Source organism: Peromyscus californicus, unplaced genomic scaffold (genome assembly GCF_007827085.1).
Source record: "Peromyscus californicus insignis strain IS unplaced genomic scaffold, ASM782708v3 Scaffold_4__1_contigs__length_199733344, whole genome shotgun sequence".
NCBI classification, from domain to species: Eukaryota; Metazoa; Chordata; class Mammalia; order Rodentia; family Cricetidae; genus Peromyscus; species Peromyscus californicus.
In genome coordinates, this window is record NW_026294562.1 from 40,498,509 (window position 1) to 40,507,346 (window position 8,838).

Below are 8,838 nucleotides of genomic sequence, written 5' to 3' on the forward strand. Positions count from 1 at the left end.
CATATGTGTTCTGCTGTGGAATAATCCTTCTATACACTGTGAAGATGTGTTGCTCTCATTGTTAATAAAAAGCTGATTGGCAGGATAAGGTTAGGTGGGGGAACCAGACTAAGAGAATGCTGGGAAGAAGGAGGGCAGAGTTGGAGAAGTCTTGAGCCAGACTTGGAAGAAGCAACATGGAAAGTTTATAGATGAGATAAACAAGCCTCCTCGGGGCAGCACATAAATTAATAGAAATAGGTTAATTTAAATTGTAAGAGCTGGTTGGAAACAAGCCTAAGCTACCGGCCTAGCATTTATAATTAATATTAAGTCTCTGGGTGGTTATTTAGGAGTGACTGCTGTGACACAGAAAAACTCTACCTACAGCATTCAGCTAGCAATACAAGTGATGGTGTGCTGCCTTGGAACCAGCAAGCCTAAAAGTATCCAGAAAATAGGTACGACTGATCAGGTTCACTCACCTAATGGAAAGGATAAATTGAGGCACACATCTGAATCCCAGCACTTGGAAAATGAAAGCAGAAGGATCAAGAGCTCAAAGTCATCATTAGCTGTGTATGAGTTCTATGCCAGTGTGGGCTACCTAAGATAGTGTCGCAAAAACAAATAAAGAGAACAAACTGAAAATATGCTATGAATAGCCCCAATGTACTCTCAGTGTTTAAACACATGTAGGGTATTCCTTGCCTGTAGATTAAAGTTTACACTGAATGGGGCATTTCAGCCCCCATCTGACGATCCTAAGTCTCTACCTTAAGCTTCGTTTTTCCCTTCTTCATTGCCACATATACTCTAGCTACACTAAGTTTGACCAAGCAAAATGCCCCATCATGACTTACCGTTATACCCACAGTGTAGTGGATCTCTCAACCCTCATCAGAAAAGCTTCCTTTAGCAGTGTATGATAATCAACACAGAGACCAACAACTTGACAAGGTGCAGAGAACAGGAGACTTTGGAATGCTAAGCCCAAATCGAAATTCTATTATCATATCTCCTGCTTCCAAGACTCAGGGATCATCACAGAAGGGAGGTGGAAAGATTGTAAGAGCCTGAGGTGGTGGCTGACTCCAAGGAGACAGTGTCTTCTGGACAGTTACATCTATAGCAGGGCAGTTGCACCTATGGACTCACAGCAGTTGTGACAACATGCGCAGGAGCTGCACAAGTCAAACCAGTTAAAATCCCAGCGTGAAGGGGGTGGCAGGCACAAAGCCCTACCTGCCCCAGCCAGCGGGGTCCTCAACAGGGACCTAAAGGGAGGGCCGGCGAATGAGAGGGACAAGAGACACAAAGAATGAGAGCAAGACAGGACGTCTGATCAAGCTCTAAAATTTTATTTTTCTTTCAAGGCATATATAGGTAGGCAAAGGGGGTAGCAAGCAAGAAGGGACTTAATTATGGGGGTTGCAAGCAGGAAGAGACTTAGTAATGGGCTGTTTAGCCAGCAGGGAATGTTGCTCTGAGGGTTATCTATCTACTCTTGTCTAACTGCCTAATTGCCTAACTGCAGTTCATCCACCTGATATCTGAGAAGAGGTTCTGGTATCTGTGGGAAGAGGTTCTGGTGCTATGGAGACTTAAGCCAGGCCTATATCTAAGAAAAGAGGAGAGAAACCCAATTATGGCAGCATGTGTGTCAAGGGTCGCTTAGGCTTATGGCTCCTGTCCCTACCTAGCTAAGGAGTCATTGGCAATTGATAACTGCTAGGAGAGGGAAAGCCAGCTTTCTTTGAGGGTGTGGACTCAGGGCAGGAGGACTATGCTCCAGCAAAAGGGCACACATCCAAGAATGTAAAAGCAGCACCAACTGCTTGATGGGTTTTTTTTTTTTTTTTTGGTTTTTCGAGACAGGGTTTCTCTGTGTAGCTTTGCGCCTTTTCCTGGAACTCACTTGGTAGCCCAGGCTGGCCTCGAACTCACAGAGATCCGCCTGCCTCTGCCTCCCGAGTGCTGGGATTAAAGGCGTGCGCCACCACCGCCCGGCTTGATGGGTTTTTTAAAAGAAAAGTACGACACAAAATTGGGTGGGTAGAGAATGGGGGGGGGGGGGCAGTGTGGATCTACGAGGAGTCGGGGGAGGAGTAAATATGATACACTGCATGAAATTCTCGACAGACTAATAAAAGGATGAAGGGAAAAGCTATCCTGCCATGCCATGCCATTCCATCTTACATTCCTTCTGCCTGGAAATCACTCTTTCTCCTTCTCCGTGTTTTTTTTTTTTTTTTTTCCTTAACAGTCACTTCCTCTTTGAAGGCATTTCCCTTGGTAGCATTAATCCCACCATCTGTGAGCACACAACATTTTCATACAACTCAGTCCTTCAGGGATGGATTGCTTCCAGAGCAAACCGCCTGCCTGTCACAATGCTGCGAGGAGGAGCCCTGCACAGTCCCCATCCCGGGAAGCACACTATCTAGCGGAGGAGAGAGAAAAGAGACAGGATTACAAATGCTACCACAGGGGAAACGAGGTGCTATCCAGTCCATGGCACTTTGACAATTACCCAAGAATATAATCTGGAGTGAAACTTAAGCCTGCGACAATTAAAAAAAAAAAAAAAAATCATGCCGGGCGGTGGTGGCGCACGCCTTTAATCCCAGCACTCGGGAGGCAGAGGCAGGCGGATCTCTGTGAGTTCGAGGCCAGCCTGGGCTACCAAGTGAGTTCCAGGAAAGGCGCAAAGCTACACAGAGAAACCCTGTCTCGAAAAACAAAAAACAACAACAACAAAAAAATCAACTTGAAAAACTGTGTGGAACAGAGACTCTGGGTAGATAAAAACATGAATGAAGGACCAAGGTGAAAGAACTTGTGATGAGTTCAAGAGTAAGAAGACACACTTGAACACGGGGATGTATGCAGCACACAAACTGATGACTGGACCACTGGAAAGTGAGAGTCCTATATTCTTTTCTCTTTTTTTAAACATAATGTTTTACTGATTCTTTGGGAATTTCACATTATGCACACCCAATCCTGTTCATTCCCAGTCCTTCCATATCTACCCTCCACCCTTGTAAAGCACCCCTGCTTCCGAAAAGAAAAAAAAAAAAAATTCAAAACAAAAAAACTGTCTTAGTTTGGGGTCTCGATTGCTGTGAAGAGACACCCTGACCACAGCAACACTTATAAAGGAAAACATTTAATTGGGGCTGGCTTACAGTTCAAAGGTTTAGTCCATTATCATCATGGCAGGAAACATGGTGGTAGGCAGGCAGACATGGTGCTGGAGAAGGAGCTGAGAGTTTTACATCTTGATCCGCAGGCAACAGAAGCAACTGTGTATCTCACTGAGCATAGCTTGAGCAAAGGAGACCTCAAAGCCTGCCCCCACAGTGACACACTTCATCCAACAAGGCCACACCTAGTCCAACAAAGCCACACCTCCTAATAGCGCAACTCCCTATAGGGGCCATTTTCTTTCACACCACCACACTGACCCCTCTGGCCTTCTGTCATACCAGTCACAACTGCCACGGTTCCACTTCCGCTGTACTTGTACCACTCCGCTCCTCCGTCTTTCCCACCTCCCATATTCGTTCATCATAGTGGCATTGGGAGCTGCCCTGGGCCATAGGGCAGGGGAGAGTGCTATTTCCTATATTCAAGAATCATCACAGTAACTAGCTCCTTCATCTGACGCCATGGATGGAGGAATTTCTGCCAAGGGCATTTGTATCTAATACATTCTCCTATTGTCAGGTTGTGCTTCGTTTTCTCTAAGAGTTCTATTAAGATCTGTGTTATTAATACTGTTATATCAACTTTTATAGTTAATCTAGTGTATATGCTGTTTTTAATTATTCTGTATAAGTTTATGTACAGAAGCAACATAAACTGTATTTTACTTCTCAATGCCATTAGAGGTTTCTGTAACCAGTAGTTACAAAAGTTAGTAACTGGTAGTTTAATCCTTATTCATTTTCATAATTATTGCTATCTTCCCTCTTAGTATTTTATTCTCTGCTTTTGTTTCTCTTTGCTAACGAGCATTAGACAGATCCATTTCTTAACCTTCTTTCTTTTCCCAATGTAGAAATTATGCAACTGATTTTATTTTTAGCATATATAGTCTTAGATTTCTAATAAACTGGCAGAGTCAAGTTAATCAGCATTCCTTTCTTCACTAAAAAGGGCAGGGCCTTTAGCATCTGTAAATTCTTTCCAGCTTCTACTTCATGACTCCCCTTTATCGCAGAGTATTTTGTTTCCAGTTTCTTATGAAACGTAAATAGTTCTGAAGGAACTCTAGCTAGCCTGGGCATGGAAAATGTGGCTCTGGCAGGCCTTGCCCTTCTCTCCCATTCCCTCTGCTAAAAACAGATTACTTTCTGAAGCTAGCCTAGCTAGGTCTATTCCTTTACTTGGCCACTTCTTCCTCCTGAGACTGACTACCAAGGTCCAGTTATCAAAGTATTGAAGTCTAGAAATCAAAAGCCCACTTTGGCTTGCCTAATTAAAATGCTCAATTAAAATTAAACACCTCATCTAACATGGGGTTTCCCACTTTACCTTTATAAACCTCCATTTTCCTATGTGTCACATCTGTCTCTTCTCTATATAGAAGCAGTCCTTTCCCTCCAGGACAAATACCCCTGCCCCCTTCCCCCTGTTCCTTTCCCCTTCTCCCATGCCCTCTGTCTCCTGCCTGTGTCTCTTATTCACTGTTCTCTCTCTCTGTCCCTCCTCTGAGGTGGGAACTTGGTCTGCGGGTCCTGAGCCGATACTTTCCCTTCCAAGTTCTGTCATTTTGTTATGATGACTTGTTAGATCTGTGCTCTCTATTTTACTCCTCCCTTTGTTCATCATTGTTTCACTTCATTACTTTGCTTGGCAATCATTTTCATTTCTATTCAAGGGTAGTCCTCATGTTGACGCAGCATGCCATTCTCGGGCCTCAGCTATCACCCAGCACTTAAATGATAATCTTCGACATCCATCTATCATCTCTCTGGGATCTGAACAACCAGCCCTAGACCTTTGCACATGCTAGGCATGTGCTTTGACTAGTATTTCTCAGCATGTTATAGGATCTAAGCATAGCGCCTGCTCCCAGGAATCAAGAAATCTGGGATTCCTAGAAGACACCCCAGCTACACATGGACCTTTTTCTTACTACATTCCCAAGACCTAGGACTCTGGGAGCTTCATGCCCAGATGGCAAATGCTATGGAAAGGCTTTTGGTAAAGTTTTCTGGTTTCCATGGAACTTTATCTCCTCATTATTACTCGGTAGTGGTTCTGTCCTACTTTCTAGTACGTACAAATTTTCCTTTGCTCATTCTGAAGTCAGCTCTCTGGAAATGTGGGTATATGTGTTAATGTGAAAAATATCATAGCTAATAAATCTAAATCCTAGACTGAACAACAGAAGGGTTGTTGAGAAGGGAAAGTGATCTTTGAATTCACTGTATTCACTGTCTTAATTTGACATGTCAATTAAATGTAAAAGTAAATGAAATAAAGTATTTGAGTCACACTGATTTTCAAATTATGTTAAGATTAAAATGATCTAATTATGGATTAAGTAACTCTTCTATGGTCCAAACCATACCTTGGACTGTGATTAACCTGGAACAAATCACTATTGTTTTATAATAAAATTACTCTTTATAAAGGAGATTGGTATGGGTTGCAGGCAGTGATTTCCTTCTAAAGACTTTAGCCTGGGAGAGAAAGGAAGGTTTGTAGCTGAAGTTTTCTTGGTTTTGCCCAGCATACACAGCGATATCCACAGCAAGGGTTGTCCAGTGAGACCTGACAGGGTGTCCTCCACTAGCTGGTCAAAGGTGACAGCAACAGGATGTCGTGTTAACAATATGTACACTTTGCCATGTGGCACTTTGCATTTACATATTTCCTCCTCAAACTCATTGCAAACACAAGAAAACTATCAATCAGATGCCAATGAGGAGCATTCTATAGAATAACAAAATAAACTGTCAAAGTCATAAAGAAGCAAAATGAATAAAAAATAACCCAGAGGAAAGGCAGGCAGATTATTACAATTGAGAGGCTCCTAAAAGGCAGGAGTAAGAAGTCAGATGTGGTATCCTAGACGGGATCTAAGGCCTAGAAGTAAAAATCCATTAAACACACACAATAGGCCAGCAGGTGTGTCTGTGTAGGTAGAGTGCTTGTGCAGCATGTGTGAGGCTTTGGGTTCCATTCTCAGAACTACACAAATCAATGTGTTGTCACCACCAGCCTCTAATCCCAGCATCACACACTTACTGTAGATATCCAATCTGTTCCGTAATAATAAGACTACAAAAATTTTATGTGGCACAAATACTTCTACTAAAAAGAAAGCCAGCCAATAGAAAAGATGTGAGGGGCTCTGAGGAGCAGGCATGTTGGTGAGGCTCAGTATATCTTACTTGTCTTGTAGTTTTCTGTCAATTAATTTCAACAGAGCACATAGCAAAGGAGGCATCTCCTTCATTACCTTCCCTTATTTAAGATTCTGTTGTTTATAAAACTGGATCAATTATCATAAGCTAGTATTTGCATAATTAACCAGAAGCCTCTTACAAAGCATTTCATTAGTGGTATCAACAAGTTCAGAAGAATAGAAATGACTAAGAAATGGGTTTTGTTAAGCTTCCCAGCTCCTTACATGTTACAGGCTGTGGTACTACTTCAACTTCTAATTAGAAGATTAATGACATACATAAAAAGACTGACCAATGTAAGCATGCAAAACTCAGTCATTTTCTAGGTGCTCTGATAGTTCGTTTGGTAAGAAAAGAACAACTGAGCAAGGTTTAGACACGTTCCAACAACTCTTCTGCACTGTCGTGTTCCACTTGAGGATGCGTCGTTCTTCAGCAATGTTTCCGCTGTCATCCAAAAGCTTTAGGACAAGGTCTGAACCGTGAACATACTTGGACTTGAGGGGACCTCCCCAGTTTTTATCCACAGACTTCAAGGATAGCTCCTGCATACAGCTTTTTGGTTTCAAGTTGAGCTTCTTCCTGATAGCACCCTCTGCAAGCAGGATCCAGCTGAAGCAGGTTAAACTGTCCAAGAAGGCCACAAGGGCTGCAGAGCAAGTTGCTGGAAACCCAACTCGCTGCATGCCTCTGATGAAAACTCAGCCCCAAGAGCAGAGACCGCTCGAAGTGCAGTCGCTAGCAGCAAGCGCAGCCCTACAGCGGGCTGCAGCCACCCAGCCACCCAGCCTGCGCGGCCGCCATCCCTGTGGTCCCCTGTCAGTCTTGAGGTACTTGAAAACCGATCTTTGAGTTTTAACCCAAGATGCTAATACGCTCCATCTAGAATATCTACAATTCCAGCTATAAATCTATGGGTTCAAGTGGAAATGGCCCATAAACCTTACTTTGAGAAACATAACCCTGGGTCTGTGAGATTGCTCAGCAGGAAAAGCACTTCCCATGCAAATGTGAAGACCAGAATTCAGATCCCCAGTACTCATGTAAATGCCAGACAGGCAGAGCTGCCTTGATCCCAGCACTCAGGAAGCAGAGATGAGACCCCTGGAACAAACCAAGGCGAGAGAGAGAAACTCAGTCAGAGAGTTCTGGGTTCAAGCGAGAAACCCTGTCTCAGTGCCTAAGGTGAAGAATGATATATCAACCTCTGGCTTCCATACACATGAGCACACGCATTTTCAAACACACATACACATGTGCATACCACATACATGAAAGAAATATGGTCCCAGGCATTGGTAAACATGCTGTGTTAATAGTCCAGAGGAAAATATTCTAGAATACAGGGGTTCCTCCTTTTCACAGCCCATTCTTGACCATGTGGCACCTGGCAATTTAACACCCACTAGTCAGCAGCTCATTTCAAGACAATTTGACTCACAGAAATCTAATCAGAGAAGCTAAACCATCCTTCATGATAAACTTAGAAAGTTTACACTAAGCAGGTGGGTATATCTGAACAGCTAACTTCAGCATAGTAATTAGCAGGAGACTTGACTCTGGCCTGGAACAGGACTTTCTCCCACACACAACCGTGTAACATTACCTCTGTACTCCTCAACAAGTTAATGACATTGGCACAAGAAATAAATTATCAGACATACGAACAACACATGCGCGCGCGCTTATGCACACACATACACACACACACACACACACACACACACACACACACACACACACATATGAGGGGGTGATTACAATGGGCAGAATTTGCTTTTGAAAGTCTCCTATCACACTCAGAGCAAACTCAGAAATTAAGCAATTAGTCCATGGGCTCCCACTTGCTAATTTAAAAGTAAAAATAACAACTACTTAGAAACTGCTTTTGCTAAAGCGCACTGACTCATTTGGGCCCACAGGTGACTAAAAGCTGGGTACAGTCTGGGCATCCCTATCTTCATTTTGCATCTCTCTTCTTTGTCATAAAACTGGGTCAGATTCTTGCTCAACTCTGCACATAGACACATCAATCACTCCAGGAGTCTCTGTCCAAGCTGCCGATATCTTACCTATCTCATACCTCTTCCAGGCTAAAGGCACAAAGATAAAAGTGACTGAGGTATGTTACCTTTTACAGGATCCTGTCCCAGATATCCAAAAGGTACCCAAACGTCTCTAGTCATTATCCTAAAACTGTAGTCACCTTGGATTTCAGGAAGAGCAAATCCTTGCAGACTGCTCACCCCTGTGCTGGAGCAAAGGTCTCTTGCAAACCAGTTTGTCCCCACAAAACAATGATTTCTTCCAACTACCTTTCCAAACCAGAACTGAGATGATGCTCAACCCTGCCACACCTTGACCAAGCTGGCTTAATTATGCCCCCACCCCCAGCCCAACGCTTTCTTCCTCTGTCTAAAACCTAAAGCTCGGG

The 8,838-nt window shown here is 43.3% G+C and overlaps 1 pseudogene; it reads right to left on the reverse strand.

The window, feature by feature from the left end:
• Nucleotides 1-6,836: 6,836 nt before the first annotated feature.
• LOC128095411 (selenoprotein F-like) lies at nucleotides 6,837-8,590 on the reverse strand (annotated as a pseudogene).
• Between the last annotated feature and the right edge of the window lie 248 nt (nucleotides 8,591-8,838).